The sequence below is a fragment of the Triturus cristatus genome, chromosome 1_2 (genome assembly GCF_964204655.1).
Source record: "Triturus cristatus chromosome 1_2, aTriCri1.1, whole genome shotgun sequence".
Taxonomy (NCBI): domain Eukaryota; kingdom Metazoa; phylum Chordata; class Amphibia; order Caudata; family Salamandridae; genus Triturus; species Triturus cristatus.
Window position 1 is genome coordinate 970,782,204 of NC_140580.1, and position 21,931 is coordinate 970,804,134.

Genomic DNA, 21,931 nt, shown 5'->3' on the forward strand with positions numbered 1-21,931 from the left:
TATGAATATGATGAATCATGACGTGCAGCGTTGGTTCCACCTCACCAATTAGCAAATTATTATAAAAATTCACAAGAATCACCTTTTGCGAGGTGCCCCATTTAAATGATATAATTTGGAAGTACTGATTAGATTGAAAGTCGTAAACTTTTACGTCCCCTATATTGGATATATATGTACACAAGCCCCCCTTGTTGCGACCCTTGGCTGATGGCGCCGCTGGGGTATGCAAAGTTCGGTAACCCAACATATGCACTTCCTCAATAAGCCAAGTTTCTTGTAGGCATAGGATGCCGTACTTCTGCACAATCTCCAGCCAAGGCTTGTGGGTGATCTTACTATCGAGGCCTGCGACATTCCAAGAAAGGAGAGAGTGCATTGAGTTACTGATTTCCTGTTGATGAGGCCCCGCGTTCCCAGTAGTACCTATCCGAGCTTGCAGGTGTTCAGAGTCTACCGATAGTTTGACCTGTGGTGCAAGAGGGCGCTGTACAGGGGGGTTTAGATCTAACCCAGTGTGGATTGGGACTAGGGGTATGGGCATTGATTTTTCTCTCGGAGTGGTTTCCGTTGGGGGATTTTTAGCGTTAGTAGGGATTATAGCAGCACTAATTCCCAGTCAATCCACCTGATCCAGACATTCGAACCTGTTCATGGTGGGTGCTCCTTCCCACCAGTTATTAAAAGGTTGCCAACCATCCCCATGTCCTTTCCGTCTGCGATTTTGGACTATTGACCAGGCCCCAGGTAGCTCGACCGTCTGTTTTGGAGGATAGAAAAAGGTAAGGGGTCTGGTGACAATAGATTGGTCAGTATCCTGTGAATCCCAGGTAGTGATATGCTGGGCTGTGTGAGGGTCTGCAAATGAGACCACTATGCAGTCACCTGGGATAGATTTATGGGTACGACCCACCCATGGCACTCTCCTGACCATTAGAACCCTCGTCCTGACGGTATTGGGGAGCTGCCTATTGGTGTTAAGCCAGTGGATCACCTTGTTCTTTAGGGACCACTGGGTCTCCCTAGAAAGTGGGTCAAGTGGTGGTACACCAGCCAGTATAACGACGTAAGGCCCGGCATCAGGAGGAAGATCAATGTAACCCCCACGAAAATTCTGGCGGCCATGGTACTGGTTAGTTATGCACGCAGTACGGGGAACATTAATCTTATTGGGCTTATGTGTGGCCTTAGGGATAGGGTTGGATAAGGACTGGTTCTCGGAGCCTGTTACCACTGATGTTGGGGTTTTTGGTAAGGGGGGAAAGGGAACAGTTGGCTTAAAACAGGGTTTGGATATTGTGATTGGCTTTGGTAGGGGTACGGACAAGGCCGGAGCTGGAATTTCAGGAACAAGGGAACTAGCATTAGCATTAGTTTCTGGTACCTGGTGAATGGCATTGTCATTCTCCTGAGAAGTACTCTCAGCAATATGAGGATAAATTGCTTCCAGTTGTTTTAGGCTAAGAGTGGCCAGGGAGACTAAGGTCTTGTCCATCTCAAGGAGATTATTCTCTATACGAGAAAGCCTAAGTTCCAGAGGTGACAGTAATTGTTTTAATGTACCCCAGACTATCTTAAGAAAGTCTTCGTCGTCACCCCCCTTGTCTCTGTCCCTCTCTGACTCACTTTGCCCTCCCTGGATAGGTTTCTCACCACATGTGGGGAAAGGCCCTTGGATAGGGTCAGGGACTACGTTAAAATTGCTATGTTCGCTATCCACCCCTGTCGATTGATTAACCAAATTTGGGGCTTGTTTGATCCCCCCAGTGGTGGCTAGTGTTCGCCTATTATTAAAAAACTGTGACCTCGCAATTTTTTGTTTTTTGCGGGCATAGGCAGATCTTGCGTCGTTTTTCTTTTTAAGAGTTGAACCAGCTTTGTTTTTATTTTGTACTGCTGGGGGAGAGGGGTCAGGGGGGTCAGGACTATCCGCCAAAAAGATGACAGTTCCAGGTCCAGTGGAAGTGACTCCCTCGAGAGTTTTTGGGAGGCCAGTTGTTAATGTCGATATTGCGTCTAATGAAAGGGAAGATGGTGGGGAAGCATGATGAACATCGGCCATAATTATCAATGGGGAAGGACAAGAAGCATGTTGTGGGGATGCAGCAAACGCTATTTTCCCTAGGGAAGATTTTTTGGAGTTAGCAAAAGTCTGGGAAAGCCTACGTGCCGCATCAAGCTCGTCTGACACCCTCTTTTGCATTTTGGTGATTTCAGCATCAATTGCTAGGTTAGTCTTAACGAGGAAATCATCCAGTGTCCCGGTGGGCTTGCTCAGCCCCATTGCAGTTTTGCTGCGACTGCCCCGTGTGCTCATGATATATCAGTTACAGTGCCCACATTGTACTTACTGATGGAGAAGGGACGAATCAGATAACAGGAACCAAAGAGGGGGTGGGCCAGGCCAGTCCTCTATGTCCTCGAACGGCCTCAAACGGCCCGCTCTTTGTCCGGTCTTCGTCCCGGACTGCGCCCCGCACGCGTCCCGCGATACGCGTTACAGGGGTTGCCTTTATGCTGTGGTTGATAGTAGGGGCGTGGCACTGGGAGGGGGCGCGGCTCGCACGGGAAGAGGACCAGCTGGAGCTGTTGTGTGCTGGTCCTCGCAGTCCCGGGGCCAGCGCCTCTCCCTCCTCTGCGGCCGCGGGATGTGCTGGGGCTTCCTAGCCGGGCAGCGGTGTCGATTATCCCTGAAGGGCTGCTCCTGTCGGTAAAAACTGCTCCAGTAGTGCTGGGAATGAGCTTAGGCTCTTGACGAGTGGCACCCGCGAAGCGGGTGCCGCGAGGAGTTATCGCGCTCAGGTGGGGGCGTGGCACTGGGAGGGGGCGCGGCTCGCACGGGAAGAGGACCAGCTGGAGCTGTTGTGTGCTGGTCCTCGCAGTCCCGGGGCCAGCGCCTCTCCCTCCTCTGCGGCCGCGGGATGTGCTGGGGCTTCCTAGCCGGGCAGCGGTGTCGATTATCCCTGAAGGGCTGCTCCTGTCGGTAAAAACTGCTCCAGTAGTGCTGGGAATGAGCTTAGGCTCTTGACGAGTGGCACCCGCGAAGCGGGTGCCGCGAGGAGTTATCGCGCTCAGGTGGGGGCGTGGCACTGGGAGGGGGCGCGGCTCGCACGGGAAGAGGACCAGCTGGAGCTGTTGTGTGCTGGTCCTCGCAGTCCCGGGGCCAGCGCCTCTCCCTCCTCTGCGGCCGCGGGATGTGCTGGGGCTTCCTAGCCGGGCAGCGGTGTCGATTATCCCTGAAGGGCTGCTCCTGTCGGTAAAAACTGCTCCAGTAGTGCTGGGAATGAGCTTAGGCTCTTGACGAGTGGCACCCGCGAAGCGGGTGCCGCGAGGAGTTATCGCGCTCAGGTGGGGGCGTGGCACTGGGAGGGGGCGCGGCTCGCACGGGAAGAGGACCAGCTGGAGCTGTTGTGTGCTGGTCCTCGCAGTCCCGGGGCCAGCGCCTCTCCCTCCTCTGCGGCCGCGGGATGTGCTGGGGCTTCCTAGCCGGGCAGCGGTGTCGATTATCCCTGAAGGGCTGCTCCTGTCGGTAAAAACTGCTCCAGTAGTGCTGGGAATGAGCTTAGGCTCTTGACGAGTGGCACCCGCGAAGCGGGTGCCGCGAGGAGTTATCGCGCTCAGGTGGGGGCGTGGCACTGGGAGGGGGCGCGGCTCGCACGGGAAGAGGACCAGCTGGAGCTGTTGTGTGCTGGTCCTCGCAGTCCCGGGGCCAGCGCCTCTCCCTCCTCTGCGGCCGCGGGATGTGCTGGGGCTTCCTAGCCGGGCAGCGGTGTCGATTATCCCTGAAGGGCTGCTCCTGTCGGTAAAAACTGCTCCAGTAGTGCTGGGAATGAGCTTAGGCTCTTGACGAGTGGCACCCGCGAAGCGGGTGCCGCGAGGAGTTATCGCGCTCAGGTGGGGGCGTGGCACTGGGAGGGGGCGCGGCTCGCACGGGAAGAGGACCAGCTGGAGCTGTTGTGTGCTGGTCCTCGCAGTCCCGGGGCCAGCGCCTCTCCCTCCTCTGCGGCCGCGGGATGTGCTGGGGCTTCCTAGCCGGGCAGCGGTGTCGATTATCCCTGAAGGGCTGCTCCTGTCGGTAAAAACTGCTCCAGTAGTGCTGGGAATGAGCTTAGGCTCTTGACGAGTGGCACCCGCGAAGCGGGTGCCGCGAGGAGTTATCGCGCTCAGGTGGGGGCGTGGCACTGGGAGGGGGCGCGGCTCGCACGGGAAGAGGACCAGCTGGAGCTGTTGTGTGCTGGTCCTCGCAGTCCCGGGGCCAGCGCCTCTCCCTCCTCTGCGGCCGCGGGATGTGCTGGGGCTTCCTAGCCGGGCAGCGGTGTCGATTATCCCTGAAGGGCTGCTCCTGTCGGTAAAAACTGCTCCAGTAGTGCTGGGAATGAGCTTAGGCTCTTGACGAGTGGCACCCGCGAAGCGGGTGCCGCGAGGAGTTATCGCGCTCAGGTGGGGGCGTGGCACTGGGAGGGGGCGCGGCTCGCACGGGAAGAGGACCAGCTGGAGCTGTTGTGTGCTGGTCCTCGCAGTCCCGGGGCCAGCGCCTCTCCCTCCTCTGCGGCCGCGGGATGTGCTGGGGCTTCCTAGCCGGGCAGCGGTGTCGATTATCCCTGAAGGGCTGCTCCTGTCGGTAAAAACTGCTCCAGTAGTGCTGGGAATGAGCTTAGGCTCTTGACGAGTGGCACCCGCGAAGCGGGTGCCGCGAGGAGTTATCGCGCTCAGGTGGGGGCGTGGCACTGGGAGGGGGCGCGGCTCGCACGGGAAGAGGACCAGCTGGAGCTGTTGTGTGCTGGTCCTCGCAGTCCCGGGGCCAGCGCCTCTCCCTCCTCTGCGGCCGCGGGATGTGCTGGGGCTTCCTAGCCGGGCAGCGGTGTCGATTATCCCTGAAGGGCTGCTCCTGTCGGTAAAAACTGCTCCAGTAGTGCTGGGAATGAGCTTAGGCTCTTGACGAGTGGACATAGTATAAAAACAAAAGGATGGCAACAAATGATAAAGAATGGAAAGGATTGGTAATGTACTGGTCCGCCATCGTTCGCACTAAAGTGCACATGTCATCATGCACAATAACTACTCACAGTGCAAGTGAGCCAATGGCTGAAGTGGGTTTAGCCAATGCCCCTTGCTGTATGCTCTGGTGGCCAGAAGCAAGATGTGAATTACAAATGAACAGCCCAATGGATGAATAGGACACCCACACGTACGTATTTCTAGTGCATGTTTGATTACATGAGTGTACAGGAACACTTTAATCTACATTTAGGCGAGACCTAACAAAAAGAGCACATCTCTTGCATTCAACTCCCTGAAATGGGTGGTACCTCTCTGATGTACACAAACAATCCTATAGGCCTGGGCGGAATTTAAATTACACTGGCGTAATTTGCGTCATTTTGGGAATTTTATGTTACTCTTGTTACGCAAAATTCTCTAAATTAAGCTACTTTACATATTTACATGCTGTTTGCTGTAAAAATTTACCATAGCAGAGAAAACATGAGGCTGGGCCAAACTTAGCTGTTATCAGCTTAAGCTGGTAACTCAGTACCCAGGAATTCAATATATTGGGGATAATAAGAGATAACACTGGGGGTGTATACAATTTCTGGATGTTACACAGAAGAACCATGAAGGTCCTCTTATAAATAAGGACTTATCAGAAGAACTGGGCACTCTAGTCTCGACTCCTCATTTTCAACCCAGTATTTCATCCAGAAGATCCACCCTCCATGCCGCAGATGAATCTTCGAGTGAAACAGATCTCCTGTTGCAGCAGATCTCCAAATTTAGTGAAGCAAGTAACTCACATTACCAGCCCCACTGGAACTAGGAGGTCGCTCCTAATGAAGGCGATATTTAATTTTCCGTGGAACAATAGGGTGTTGTGAGAAGCACAAAGAAGCAGCTCAGATGTGACCTAAATTTAGAGGGCTGGCACACAGCGAAGCCCTTCTGTTTTAGGACATGTCATTAGAAGGTTTCAATGTTGTGAATACATTTCTCCGCAAAAATAAACATAACATTGTAATTTACCAGTATCCCCAAAGATAAAAAATTAACTGTTATGCGATTCCCAATTGTGATTTCAGTTTATTCCATATATTCTAAGAAATAATATTTACAAAGCTAGCAATAGAAATACCTCCAAGACAAAATTATTAACGAATAATGTCTGTGCTCTAAATTCCAAAAGGATCAGAACAAAAAGAAGAAGTGGGAAAGAGCATCTTCCCCGGTAAAGCTACTTTAGGTCCCCAACATACTAAACTCCGTTCTGGAGTCCATTTGTTTATATTTAATAGTCCCCATCCGACATCGCCAGCTTGGTCCTTTTTTCACCAGTTATATCCCATAACTTTTGTTGTCTTTTCTCTTTCTTGATTTCAAAGGCAAGTCGGCCAGGAAATCAACGGTCCACTTTTCCCTTTTCCTTCACCACCATCTTCAAAATGGCCTCTGAGGACAATTATTTCCCTGGTGTGGAGAGTACTTACAGTTTGTGGTGTTCCTTTTCTTATGTGTCCATAAGTTTGTGTTTTGGGGTCTAAATAAGGTGAACAGACTTTTGGTAGAATTTTGTAAGATTATCCACCTCACTTCGTAGCCATTAGTCTGCCCACCTTGCTCTCCTCTGTGTTCCCAATGTAAGAAGGGATACATTTGCTAACCAGGCTTTCACAGTAGCAGTTGCAAGGGCTTGGAATTCACACCCTCTTATTGAGGCTGTGCTGAATCCTCCTTGCAGAATTTCCATTAACTTCCATAGTCGCATTTAAGGATGGCACGGGCAAAACAGAAGATTGAGGAGCGTTCCTTCAGCAAACACAGGACCCTGGAGCCATGCCAGGGGAGGATGGCACCATTCCATAAAAAATATGTGGACGGGTTTCATGACAGGGTTTGCAGGCCATTCATTCCTATGATCAGAAGCATTGCTTTCAACGTTGTCATCACATGGCTACGACGCAGACAGACAATCAGATCCGAGAACTCTGAAAGGGCGAAGGATAGCTAAGCACATTTCTCAATAAAACAACTACTACACAACAGAAAACATACTACGATCACATCAGCCTCATCTTTATCCAAAACTGGCTCTATCCTAATCCACAATTCCTTTTTAAAATGGCATTGCTATGTAAAAAAAAAAAAAATCAAACAATAAAATGGGCAATCAAAAAAAAAAAGCACCTTGTGGGCTTTGGAAAGGATAATCAAGTTTATATTTCAAAAAGACATAATAGTAGGGGTACAGAAAAAGACAGTACAAATAAAACATACAACAGACAACATAAGTTAAACATACAAAAGTATTCTGATTGTCAGTGTATAGCTGCCCATCTTCAATGGGATGAGTCTGTCCTAAACATAGGATTCAGAACTCAAGACAGGACTAATTAACAAGAACTACAAAAGAAGAATGGGATAGGCGTTGATGTTTCGGTCTCTGTTCTGTCATATCAATGAGACCATCTTCAGGACGGATGTTAATCTTGAGTAATTTCTTGATCCCTTGGTTAAAGGATTGAGTGAGAAATTATACCCTCAATGTGTATTTCTTCAGAAGGCAGTTTAGGGCAAATCTTTTACATAAATTGACCTTATGTGTAGCAAAGGAAATAAATTCCTTGTTCTATAACACTGATGCGTCTGTTTCACAAACACAGAGCAGGATCCAAACGAGAGTGAAACCGGTCACTTTTTATGAAAGATAAAATTATTCAAAAGTAGATCTTTCATATGAATCCTTTGTGGGCTGATGCGTCTGTTTCACAAACACAGAGCAGGATCCAAACGAGAGTGAAACCGGTCACTTTTTATGAAAGATAAAATTATTCAAAAGTAGATCTTTCATATGAATCCTTTGTGGGCACCTTTACCTCACTTAATGCAAAAAATCAAGTCACCATCGCAACCCACGTGCCTGGCAGAAAGGCTATGCATGTCAAAGAGGACATGGTAACTGAGAGGAGAACAAAAACAAACCTTTGCCTTGAAATGTCCACTAGCCACAAGGATGGCCTTGTTCGACCATGGAAAGGTGTTTAATTTGTAATGCGCTAGCGACTGGTCCACCGCCCAGTCTCCAATCTCTCATTTCTTCAAGACACACTGAACCAACACACAATCCTTGCTCACTCCATTTCTCTCTGTCCACTTTGTGAACACCTACAATCAAGGAAGCACCGTGATCATGACGGAAATTATTATTAATGTATATACAACTAATCCTCATTTATTCTTGTGAAAGAAATGTGAAGTGTCCCAGTGCCCTGCAAGGCTTGGTTCGTGGTCAGGATAAACTTAAAACACATACAATAAAGTGCAAGCAACGAGCACTGGCAGATCTTCAGCACCGGTTGCAAAACCAGGACTTTTAATCATAATCACTCAAAGGGTGTGTACAGCACGATACATAAGGAAACTCTGATATGACACACATATATTTGGCAAAGGGTTAAGGAAATGGACACTATAGTGTATCTGTGGTGAGACGTCAGAGTCCTCGTGGCTCTCCTTCGTGGTGGAGACATGCTGCTAATATACCCTGCGGGTAAACACTGAGACAATTCACCGGTGAAGGTACTGAAGGGCACTGCAGTCAAATGCACATCACTCAACTGATTACAGGGAATGGAAACAATTCATATCGTTGACATATGGACAATGACACAACGGGAGAAGGGCGCCCAAAGAAACATGGAATCAGGAAAGCCTCGCCATAAGGGACACGAATCTACGGAAGGGGTCCAGTGGGGTCCTAAGAGCGTTGGACTCTTAGGACACACGGGGTGCCACAGCACACACAGCAACACACAATAACAGCGTCCAAAAAAGCAATACTGTGCCTTCGGCGAGACCCCACAGCTCTGGGAATGACCATTTCGTTCTCAAGGCTCCTCGCTCCCTCGGTCCTATTGCGTCATTCCCTCCAGCTGCTCTACTTTTCCCTCTCATTCAAGAGTTCAGTGCCAGTATGAGGCTCGCGGAACTGCGGTCTTTGTCCACCCTTCAAGAGTGTGTGTTAAAACCTGCATAAAATTCGTGTTTCGCTACCCGGTTCATGGCACAGGTTCAATAGTTCTCTGCTGCAGTTTCACCCCAATTCTCTCTGAGATTCTCGGTTCTCTACGCGTTCCTTTACCCGGTTTCGTGTTCAAGCCCCCTCCCCCTCTTGTAATTTGCATGAGATTCGCGGTTCTGTGTACGGTTCTGTACCCAACTCCTGGATAAACCTATCGCTCACCAGCTTCCGTGTCTCTTTGATGCCAACACAGCGTCAGGGCTGGATCCAAAGTCACAGAAAAAGCCGATCTAGTCACGCGGCATCTTTCTTGCGCTGTGCGGGACTCCCGTCCCAGAAAGCCTCTTTTCGTACTGCTTGCCGAAACGTTCAAAGTACATTTCATGTCCACAAACATAGTTGGGAAGCAACCGCCAATCTAGGTTTCTACTTTGCAAACTTCGATCAGAGAAAGAGCACTCCCCGCCCCCGCCCCCCACAACAAACTGCAGAGATTCTTAAACCTTTGCACTTCAGAGATGTACTTACGGCGGTTCAGCTGCTGATGAAAGTCGGAGATCAGCAACTCTACACAGCCCCGGCTCCGCAGGCGTGGTGTCCCGATGCCAACCTACGAGAAGTGTCAGACACAAGGTACAGTCAGCGGGAGGCGCTGCCACATCATGTGATCCAACACACACCGCCTCTCATTTACTCCACTTCCTGCGACACGGCCCTCTGGCTTTTAACTGCTTCGGTCACTCCAGCGGGAGCGGGCGTGTGGCACAAGAGCTGCCTTATACCGAGAAGGAAGTGAGACTGCCGTCTCTGCCTCTCCTTCCGCCCCGAGGTCCGACGCCTAAGCGGGTTTGTTCAGTCTTATGCAAGTCAATCAAAGGCAGGGTTCCCACGTGACGTCAACGAGCATAGCAACCTGCAAACACTGAGTTTGGAGGCACAAAGTTACGAGACGATGGCATCTCATCAGAGATGCAGTGCTCCAGCCGGACCTCCTATGTAACAAAATGCATTCTGGGAGTTGTAGTCCTCGTCAACGTCAGATTATCTACAGTAATTAATACACTCCGAAACAATCATTTCTAAAAAGGAAACTCCAGGACTGGAACATTAAGGCCTTGTGACATGGTCATATGGTAACTTTAGCCAGGAATTAAAAGGCTCACAAATTCGGTCCCTTTTCTGCCTACCCTTCACACACAGACCACAACATGGTCTCCAGCGTGGTCACTGTGTTCTCTCAACTACTGCCCTCTCAATGGACCACTTTCCTTCAAATGCGGTTCAAATCTGTAAAGTTTTTGTTCCACAAAATTATGTTTTTTTCCGAACCTTTGCAAATAGCTCGAAATTTTCAGAAAATTACTATACAAATCCTGAAAAGGTGGTTTTGATGAAGCAATTATCAACTAAAAATGTCTTTTGGTAAAATCATTTTCTTGATAAAACTATTTTTCAGGTTAATTTTGCAAATCTTTTGTGTGAGGTTTCGACCGCAGGCCACATTTTGACACGTTTTCAAAACTTCGCAACATTCAAAGTGTGAGTATGACAACGTTTGAAGAAGTCTGTAGGGGGGATTTGGATTTCGCCCACTCTTACTTAATACTGTTTGGAATTTGCATTGTGCGACTGACAAGGGCGTCTTGGCGCTACGAAATATAATGGCCTATATTTGAGGCGAGGTGGCAACACAACCTGCCAGCGCTACAGTGGGAGAGCCAGGTCTTATTTTATCGGATTCCAATCACCTCTGATACGATATGGAAGGAGATGTCAGGATATTGCGACTTGAACCCGAAAAACATATCCTGCTGTCCCACACCTGCCGGAATTTTAGAATCATGATGAATTTAGGGTCATCGAAGGGACCAACTTTACAACACAAAGCTGGTGCCAGAATGGTGAAGGCTCTATGCACTATGCCTAAGAGGCACGGAAGCTTATTTTCTTGTGCAAAGGAAATTACGGGAGTGACTATTTATTTCAGAGTTTTATGACTGAGTGCAGGAGGAGGTACGAACACCGCAGCTGATGTTCTGCGATCACAAACCAGGAGAGTCCGCAAAGGTTCATTTAAAAAGAAAATTCCAATCATCTACATTTCAGGAGGTTCCTGAAGCGTGTGTGATTCAATTAGGAACTCAGACAGGGGTTGAGGGCATTCCGCAGCGTGGGCCTCGCACCCAGTGGGATCGGCCGCCATATTTCATCCACATAAAACACCAGGGCGGGGGCTTGTTACACCAAGACCTAACTTCGGAGTAATTAATTATTTATTTATTGCGGTTTTGTATAGCGCGAACTCGACCCGAAAGTATCAGAACGCTTTACATGAGCACCGTTTGCTTCATAGACGGACGCATTCTTTTTTTTTTTTTTTGAAGGCATGGGTAGATTAAGTGATTTGCTCAGAATCACAGGATGCTTCAGCCTTCGCCAGACTCGAACCTGGCTCCCCAACTTCAAAGTCGTCCGCTCTAGCCGTTAAGCCACATCCGCTGTTTTCTTACCAGCCGCCTTTGATGGAGACTGTCACATTAAGTAACGTCATGAGTGATGAAGCGTCCCCCCCTTCCACCTCCCCCCCACACAACCCCAGTGTTACACGGGCGCCTCTCTACAACCCCTCCTCCAGGTTTACTCTTTCAACCTGGCCTGTGCCCACTGCCTTTCTGGACTGGAGTCAGTGCTTTTAATGGGAAATTAGAAGTGCCGGTACTCACTAATTAGACTGGGTGGGCAGTTAGGGGCGTGTCTGGGGGCATGGCTGTGAGCCAGGCATTTAACAATAGCCACTGTTTTTTCAGAGCGAATGAGAGGTTGGTGAACTTTAAACTATTCAAACATCCTATAGCACGACAAGCGCATCCAACACAAGCAGCACCCTCGATTCCAGTATCACCACCAGGACCAGTTCTGGGAGTAACGGTACTCTCCTTGCCCAAAAAGAAGCTCGGGCACCTAGATACTGAAAAGTGCCGGTACTCAGTACCGGCGAGTACCGGTCCATTTAAAGCACTGCTGGAGTGTACCGATAACATCATTTCCCTGATCCAGCGCGCAGATGATTGGATTCTGGACCCCCCACCCGCGTCGGCCTTTAGATTAGGAGACGGTCTGTAGTCTGCCTTTACCCATTAGGGGACCTCGCCCACAGACCTGGATAGAATAATCCAGACAATAGGATTTACGTCTTTACCTCGATAGTGTCACTTCACTGATTCAATGTACATGTATGGAAGGTCTCTTGACTCAGACTGGAAGGCTGTCTCTGGTCTGCCTTTGTCCATCTGGGGATCTTGGGCAGAGAACTCTACACAATGCCCCTGATGAGATCACAGGACGTGTGCCTTTACGCCCCCTTTGTACTCTAAACTCACCCCTCTCCGCAGCAGTGTAACGTGGTTTACCCACCTTTAGGTCAGAGACGAAGACTCCCTGCTTCTTCCACAGGTCTCAGATCTCACGCTCTACTCTTCACTATTATCATATGCATAACAATGTGCACTTTGTGATCATTCATTTTAGTCACAGACGTCCTACGCTACCTCTTTAGCTTTTTTTCTTCTTTTTTTAAACATGCTACCACTATTTCGAAGCAACTCATTCTTTGGACTATCAACCAACCCCATGGCGGACAGTCATGTATTTGTTTAGGCAAACCTATTGAGGTGATTCCAGGGCTTCGAGTGGGATGAAAAACCTGGGGGGCCTCTCTCAAAGGGGCGTGACCAATGTAATTAAGGGCGTGGCTTAAAACACAAGCTAAAAGTCTGTGCTTAGCATAATATTCTGCAAGACTGGGATTTTGCGGTTTCTGTCATTGCATCCAGATATATGATACAACAAGTAACAATACTTTCAAGAAGTCAGGACTATTGGCTTTGTCAATGGTTGTTAGTTGCATTAAGATAAATTAACAGCAACTATGGCTTGTATATAAATATATAATATTGAAAATGCTTCCACTTAAAGTCCTGATGACACCAAGACAATGCTGCTGCTCCTGAGTTTCGAAAAGAGAAGGGAAATCCAGAGAGAAAATGACTCTTTAAAGGATTTCCCTTCCCCCACAACGCTCACCTGGCATGACGCCATGCCGTATCTTCTCTGCTAGTGAGAAGTGAGCAGTGTGAATTCACCCACATCGATGTGCCTGCTGTCACTGCAGCCCGGAAAAAAAACGGACCGCCTGTGCCAGGGCACAAAACAGAGCCCGATAGAGAACCGTTTCGAGGCCCCCTTAAAAAAAAAAAACTACCGGTGAGACCCGGCCCACTTAAAGCCCTGGGTGATGCATTAAATACATCTATGCTGCCCAGTGCTTTAAATGGGGGCAAAATGGTGCAGGTACTCATTTAAATGTGGCGAGTGGGCGGGGTTTGGGGCGGGGCTTAGAAGTCATGCCGATAGTTATTGACTTTCGATACTACTTGGCGCACACACCAAAACACATGAGAAATGTCTTTCACTAAACAAAGCAGGTTTGTTTACTCATTAGAAACAACCGAAACCCAAACGCGGCGATATTTCAACATTTCGTTGTTTTGTAATATGTGCAACATCAATTCTGTTAATTGCTGTTGCTCCGCACAATTCTATATGTTCTCCAGTGACACAGAAAGAAACAAGCAGACATGCACCCACAACGCATTCCACACATTTCTTTTAATAAAACTACCAAGAGTGTCTCTATTGTCTCCCCCCGTTCTCTCGTTTTTCTCAACCATCACAGGCAAGCAGACAAACATTAGCAGACACTTAATCGGGTGGGCTTAAAGCCATTTGAACCTGGTTACCTCCCATGGCTCTCTTAATTACGCTGTCACTGGGCGGCCTCGATGTCTGTGAACACCCGATTGGCATGCAAATGAGCCCACGCCGTCCGAATTGTTCAGCTGGGCTGGCGCAGGTCTACAGAAGTGCCTTAGCTATCAAAGAAAGGCCGCCAGGACCAGCTTTTCATGAGTACCGGTACTCTCCTCGGCAGTAGAGAAGTGCCGGTACTCCGAGTGCTAAATCTAAGAAGTGCCGGTACTCAGTACCGGTGAGTACCGGCCCATTTAAAGCACTGATGCTGCCATCAGCTTGTTTCAGAACACTTTTCTCCCATGAATGAATAGTCTGACTGCGAATGGGAAAGCATCCATCAATCCCGGCCCAGGGGGCGGTATCTGTATCTCCAAGGGCGCTGCCAGGTGGTGGACCTCGACATTGGCTCCATCCACTGTGCATCAGACACTTCTTCGTGGAGGGAGGTGCATCCGATTCATGCACGTAAGGCAGAGAAACTGCCCCTGCCAGTTACCACCTTTGGGTAGCTCTGCTAACGTAGCCTGCACATAATTCTTTTTGCAAAGTAATTCTAGAACACTTCTCATCCAGGGCTAATGATGGTAGTACTGCAGTCCCAAACTGGTTTTCGCAAGAGTATTTCTACCATGAACAATGCATCTGGGCAGAAGCGCTTAGCATCAAATGCGTTGATGCCACAGTCTGGACTCGACTCCTCCCACAAAGCTTTGGACAATGGTTTCTAGCGAATCGGTTGGTCAAGTCTTCGAAATCTGGTAGTTCCTCTTAGTGATATGTCCAGCTGGAGTTCAGCGACAGTTATGCGGAGTTCAGGTAGTGTGGCAACAAGAAGTAAACGCTAGTCACAGCTTGCGTGACAAAAGATTTGTGCAGTGGCATAATTAAACTTGAAGGGGGCACCCCTGCAAAGTACATGAAAGCCAGCCGACCAAGGGGCCTGCCGCCCATGCACAGTGCCATAGGGGCCCCCTTTGGAGCTCAGGGCCACCCCTGCGGGGGCTTATGTAACATCACTGGGTTAGTGAAGACTGGCCAGTTATTGTAGCTTAGCGCTGGTGCAATTGATCAGTCCCATTCAGCGCATCTGTCTTGCAAACATCAATGCAACTTTATCTCCACCCAGCTCCTCAGAGGACTCCAGACCATACAGAACTCCTCAGCCAGACTCATCCTGGACACCCCCGGCCCCCCATACGAACCACATCACCCCCTAATTGAGAGACCTCCACTGGCTCCCCGTCCTGAAGAGATGCCAGTTCAAGATCCTCACACACGCCTACAAAGCCCTTCACGACCTAGGACATGCCAACCTCAACCATAGACTGAAATTCCACCATCCTGCTAGACACCTGTGTTCCCCTTCACTTGCCCTCACATACACTCCCCGTATCCATCGCAGCGGTGGTCGCTCCTTCTCTTACATCGCTGCCAAGACCTGGAACGACCTTCCCCTCCAGCTTCGTACAGCTTCCTCGCTGGCAGACTTCAGAAAGAGACTCAAGACCTGGCTCTTCGACGGAGACACAGCGCCCAGATACCCCTAGGAGCGACAGTGTTGCACTTTACAAATTCTGATTGAATGGAAGTTGCCATATCATGTCATTAATCCAAAGTGGTAGGTCCAAATGATCTAGATCAGCATTTCCCAAACTGTAGGTCCAGGAGTGTAGCTCAGTAGGGCGGGGTGAGCTTCATATTTTCAGACAATCACGCTGGTGTAGCATGTTAATCATTATATGAGATGCAATGCACGAAAAGGCCTTAAGGGCCAGTGGAAGGGAAAGGAGTGCATATTGTGAGGGAGTACTTAAAGCACAGTATTGTGTAAAATAACCAGGTTTTGACACCTTCAAAACAGAGACCAGTGTGTTTTTACTTGAGTATTTAAAATTCCCAGATGAAATCAGACAGACACCTTATCATACCAGACTGAAAGCTCCTGTACCCAATATTGATTAAATAATACATTTATTAAGGGGGTGTAACACACCAACCTCCCTCCCCTTAAGCTACGCCCCTGTGTAGGGAGAGATCCACTGGTCGGTCGCTAACTGATTTCTAGTGAGATGAGAAGAGCAATACATAAAGATGCCTTTAAATTTTGCATTTATCTTGTCACATTGGCTGTGCTTCAAAGAAAGAAGACAAATGTCACACTATGGCTTATGACAAAACGATGCGGATTCTTAACACAAGGACTGGTGTTAACTTTTCCTTCTCTGTCTGCAAAGTGAGAGGAGCTTTGAAAGTGTACTATGTAACAATCTTGCTGGGGTACATGGTTTGTGAAAGGAAAAGCTTTGCAGGGGCGTAACACAGGCCCCCGCAGCACCCACGGTGCGGGGGCCCCGAGCTGCAGGGGGCCCCTTCCGCACCATACTCAGTCCTGAGAGCTCCAGAGTAAATATGGAGTGGGGGCCCCTTTATGTATCTTGAAGGGGGGCCCCCTAAACTTTAGTTACACCAGTGAGGCTTTGGGATTTTATTTTTTGGAACAGAAAATAACTAGTAAAAACCTGCAAATGGACTGTACATATATTTCATAATATATCAGCAGCCAGGGAAACAAAAATGATAGCACTTTTTTGTAGTTCTGAAGTTGATGGAAACAAATATTTTAATAGGATTAAAACAAAATCAAGACACTTCTACTTAGTGATGCACAAATGATAAATCCGATCTACACACATTCTCATTTCTGTGCTTTTAGTTTAATCAGTAAAACTGCATGTCTGTGCAAATTTAGTGGCCATTTCAATGGAAAATGTGCTGTCTGTAAGTGACTGTGCTCTACTGCGATGCTTTAGTAATATAATTGCAGCAGTGTGCTCCAAAATGTGCCACCAGCTACGTACTACACCCTTACCACTTTTCTGCTGACTACATTTGCTACACTTTGTGTGAAGATAGGATTTTTGACAATCTCTATGACTTCAGTGATGTAACATTGATGTCAGCACCCTCACTTTGAAAATTGTTCCAGCACCACTGGTGCAAAGGAGTTAAACTGTGTCCTTAAGTACAGAGCTGCTGACTTGGATCTGGGGGGGGAAGTTTGAGTCCTGGTTTCGGGGTAAAGCATTTATTCTCCCGTGCTTAAAATATAAGTACTCCAAAGCCCTTGGGCAATGTTATATATACACATTACATCAAAACATTGTGACACGCAGTTGTCGTGCCCCAGAAGAGTTGTACAGCCTTATGCACATTTGAGAAACATATCCACTCGTACTCCATAGTGTTACCAAAGTTCATCCAATTTTATTTCCATTTTTTTAATCCATTTTCATCCGTCACGTCAAAGAAATGAAGTTCAAAAGTTTTCAGCATTTTAGTTGCTCAGGAATTGCCCATCCGGTCCAATTCACAGGCATGTAAACAAGCTCCATTCCTCCAATACATTTGAATAACCCAATGCATTTCGGTCTGATTTCGACCTTCCTCAGGGGTATCTAAAATGAGTAAAAAGATCATCAGCCCCACTCATTTTTAAACAATATTAATGCTCAAGAATTAATCAAAAACCCAAAATTCTATTTACAATGTAACTTTTATCAATCATAATGAACCACAAACGTGGTGTCCAAATCATATCTCCGTGTTTGAGTTGAAACCAACTTTATGGTCATTCATTATGAACAACTAAATAATGCCCATCCATTACCATACATCCCTCCCTCTACATCATCCCCATTATTTACCTCCACCAAAAAACCTCCCCATATCAAAATAACCATAATCCATCACTCGATCCAACTATCATTTGACCCCACGGCTGTACCGCTCATCTTACTTCCCCCAACACCCCAGGTTTGTACCTCCAATCATATGGTTATTAATGGCCTGTACAACCATCAAGTTAAAACGCCATCAGAATCCAAACGCCATGGCTCCAAAACCGTAATTACAATCTTCCCGGTTTTTTAACCAGGCGTTACCTGCCCCACCTGTGCTCACTCTGACGTGATTCCCTAAGCCCCGCCTCCATAAATCTTACGCGTGATGCGTATATTACCCATGCTTAAAGAAACAAAACATTCCGGATTGTGAGCGAAACTCTTCCCAAGTAAATGAATGAATTCAATTCCAAATTCGTGAATAAACTTGCATCATGGTGTGGTATAACGCATCATTTTTCAATGTAATTTCCTTATTGATGATAAATTGTATGGATAATCTCCGACGTGACCATATAACTTCTTCGTGAGAATCATTTGTTTCCTTGGGTGCTTCGAGGGTCGAAACGGAATGTAATATAATTCACTGAAAAAAAGTCTGAAGCACACCCTTAGTTTACCCCACATTTTTTGTTCATTATGTTATAATCCAGTTTGGCGTGCATACACTCTTATGTGCTCCGTTCCTTGGCGCAAATTTAACATTGCATCAAAACATTGTGACACGCAGTTGTCGTGCCCCAGAAGAGTTGCACAGCCTTATGCACATTTGAGAAACATATTCACTCGTACGCCATAGTGTTACCAAAGTTCATCCAATTTTATTTCAATTTTTTTAATCCATTTTCATTCGTCACGTCAAAGAAATGAAGTTCAAAAGTTTTCAGCATTTTAGTTGGTCAGGAATTGCCCATACGGGCCTATTCACAGGCATATAAACAAGCTCCATTCCTCCAATACATATATACCCATTACCCAGTGGCAGTTGCCACTAGGAAGTTATAGTCTGCACGGCAGGAAGCACACAGCCTCCCAATATCCCCTGGCCAATCACAATGCTGCCTTAGCAGCGTTGTGATTGGTCTGAGCGCCGTGGTTCGGCACTCAGACAGGGGCTGTCAGGCTGTGTATGTTCTCCACCCAGGCTGTAATGCAGCCAGGTTGGAGAACATGCAAAGTGCGCATGATGCTTTGGCCAGCCCAAGACGGCCGGCCAAAGCGCCATGCGCACTTTAGGTGCTGCCACCACTCCTTTCCCCGTGACACGCCGGGAGCCCAGCCCCGCCCACCTGGCTTCAGCTGCAAGCTGAATGCAAAAAATAAAATGATAAGGAACGTTATTTTCATATGCAACTTGCAGCTGAAGCAGTGGAGCGACACTCCTCCTCCTTAGCGGAGGAGCCACCACTGCCAGTCGTTATAGCTGCCTGGGCCTTAGAAACTGTGATGGTTTGTGTTCTTTTACAGCACTACAAGCAGACACATTCCCGAACATCACCTGTAGATATCTGCATTTATCACTTACTGTATCTAGTTTCTGTTGCCCCCTCTCCCTCCTGACCCTCCCCCTTTAAGGCCAACATACATTAAATATCTTATAAAGAGTTTGATCTTTAAATCTTTTCTAGCGCTACATGCAGAAATGGGTATCTTTCTAAACTATAGTCCCCATTTATAACATGACATTTATCCCTCTGTGACCGAAGACAGATTTCTTGTGTTTGCCCTCGTGGCTACCACCAGGGCTAATTGCTTTGGCTGTCAAACATGTCTTGCTCTATGCAAATGTCACAAACCATAAGGGCAGCTGCCCCTTTACTTTAAAACAATAAAAAGAGGAATAGTGCTTTTGTGCTTGATTTTTTAACATAGCGCCTAAACAGCACATCTAGACTATAGTCAGCATATATTCCTTAATCACTATGTGGTAACTGTTCCGAAAAATAGAAGTCAGTGGCCGATTTGGTCACAGAGAAAAAGATGAGGGAAACGTCTCTATAATTGGCGTACCTTGTAAATGCAAGTTGGGGAGTCTCTTCTTTTAGACTTTAGTGCCCTCACACACCCTTGCAGGTGTCATGCTTCATCATCGGGCGTTGCTCCTCGTGGGGGTGGCGCTGCAGTCCCCCACAGGCCCCGCGAGAGGGCTCTTTGTCGGAGATCTTTTCAGGAGACGCCGCAGTTGTGCATGCGGGTGTGTGGGCCTAAAAGGGGAGTGTGGTGTTATAAAATTACCAACCGGTAACGTGGGGGTAACTTTATTCGTGGTTCCGGGGGGTAAGGATAAAATCAGTACACAGGCGTGGGGCCACCTCTATTGATAGATAGCATAGGGGTTGGGGTATTACTCTGCTGCTCCTAGTGCCCTCCTAGTGCCCGTGTGTGTGAGTGAATGTGTGTGCTGGTCAACATGTTTCGCGCCGTGGTTGGGTCCCTAGTGGATCCCATTGTGCTACGTCAGGACTGTATGTGTAAAAAATGGAAATGAAATAGGAATAGAGAATAGACGCTCTATATTCCTATAGTATCTCTTATTCAGGTGGTGTGCGCGCTTTGCGCTATGGGGAACACTATTTGCGTGTCCCAGCCTAGTACCTAGGAGAGAAGAAGGGAGACAACAAACAAGGGACAAACAAACATATAGAGACTTAATTGCAGTAATGTTGATGAATACTGGACAATACAAGGCATCCAAGAGAACTCCATGTGAATGCTTGTTGGTGCATGCTGGTTAGAAAGTGGAACAAAGTACTCCAACCTTAATGGTGGAAACTTGTCATGCACTCGTGCTGATGGTGCATATATATACATATCACCATACATTTTAGAGTATACACTAGTCACATAAGCAAAGTGCATACTTATTGTAAAGAGTGCAATAGAAGAGGGAAGGCACTCATAATCTATCGTGGTGGCCACCAGAGTGATGTAGTACCACAGCGCATAAATGCCGGTAAAATCTGCGCTTGGGAAATGTCAAAGTGCAGCGATGATTAAAATAAATAACAATCCAATGTGGAGCATGCTGGTCGGATTATCATTAATGGCGCCCATATCGGGCATAACAATCTGATGGTGATAGTGTTATCTTAGTTTACCCCTTGCGAGAAGGAAAAGTGCCTCCTCGAATGTCCTCGCGGTGGCGAGGGGGAATCACTGTAAAAAAAGGAAAGCCGTCGATGAGCATTTTTTGTAGTGACATACCTCTGCCAGTGGTCTGTCGGTGTGTAGCAGCGGAGCAATACTCACGTAGTGGGCCCCTCGTCAGTGCCTTAGACCTGTCCTGCGGTATGGAGGACTCCGGAGTAGCCGCAGACAGAGTCCCTCCAGTATAGTAATGATCTAAAGCGGAAGTGAACGGGGCAGGGGGAGGAGTGTCTGAAGGAAGGGAAGGAGTCGACCCGGAGGTAAACAAAATCAGCGAAACGTGGCCGCCATTTTGTAATGGTAAAAACAGTACTCTTAAATGTCAGAAATACTGAAACAACAGTGGTGAATGAATGAACCAAAAGACAAAATATGCAAAGTTTGATGAGAACAGGAGATAATGGAATGTGCTACATCTCAGCACTATTCTGGAAAAGTGGTGTCGACGGAATATTGTATGCTCCTGGATGGATAATAAAGTTGCATTTGACACCAGGGTGGCTGTCTGTCGGTTGCTAATGTGGTCCCTTCGTGGTTTCCCTATTTGGTTGGCATAGATAGTTGGTGTAATGTGGAATAAAAGAAAGGTGGTTCATATCTAGAAAGGCTGACACGTGTGCCAGAGTCAATGGTAAAGCGCAGGGTTCTACTTCCAGTGAGGACAGCAAAAAGTGGCAGATCTGGGAGATAGTGACAAAGAGGTGAATATAGAGGTCAATAACACCTCTGTACAAAGTTTGTTCGTAAGGGAGTGGGTTGTCCTAACTCACACATATTGTCAGCCAATAAAGATCAGGTGTTTTCAACATCCATGGATACATAGGTGAGTATAGTCCGTTAAAAATTGTGTCAGCCCTCTGTTGGTAAAATGTGTGATTCAAGTATCCTTGGTGGCTAGAGGGGACGTGTGCTGAGTGGAAGTATACTCTGACAGCTCATCACTGGTCAGAGACAATTATGTGACCAGTTTGGACCATGGTATATCATCACTGAGTCTACGTGTGTTACTCTTCAGACGGAAAACCCAATGTTGTTTTTGTCTGAACAGCGTGGTCGTGGTCCAGTTGGCATTGGATTCTATGATGGTCCGTTTTAGATCATTTGTAGTAAGATTCATTTCCAAGAAATGATTCTGTAGTTTTGTGTTAGTTTTCTTGCACAGTACTGTGTGTTCCCCTATACGTAGTTTTACGGGTCTGGTTGTTATTCACACGGATTTCATGTTGCATGGGCATGTGATCAGATACACAAAATTTCTGGTGTTGCAGTTAGTGTGACG

The 21,931-nt window shown here is 47.5% G+C and overlaps 1 protein-coding gene across 7 annotated transcripts in view; it reads right to left on the reverse strand.

Moving 5' to 3' along the window:
* The window catches only part of SLC31A1 (solute carrier family 31 member 1), a 235,818-nt gene that overhangs the window by 60,729 nt on the left and 153,158 nt on the right, over positions 1-21,931 (reverse strand). The window contains exon 1 of one of the 7 annotated variants that reach the window (XM_085610388.1): positions 9,542-9,857. The exons of 5 other annotated variants lie outside the window; for them this stretch is intronic. The gene's annotated coding sequence lies outside the window, so the exon portion shown is untranslated. Of the gene's footprint in view, positions 1-9,235; positions 9,453-9,541; positions 9,858-21,931 lie in introns of those variants that run through there. One more of the 7 variants, XM_085610433.1, reaches the window with a different exon arrangement.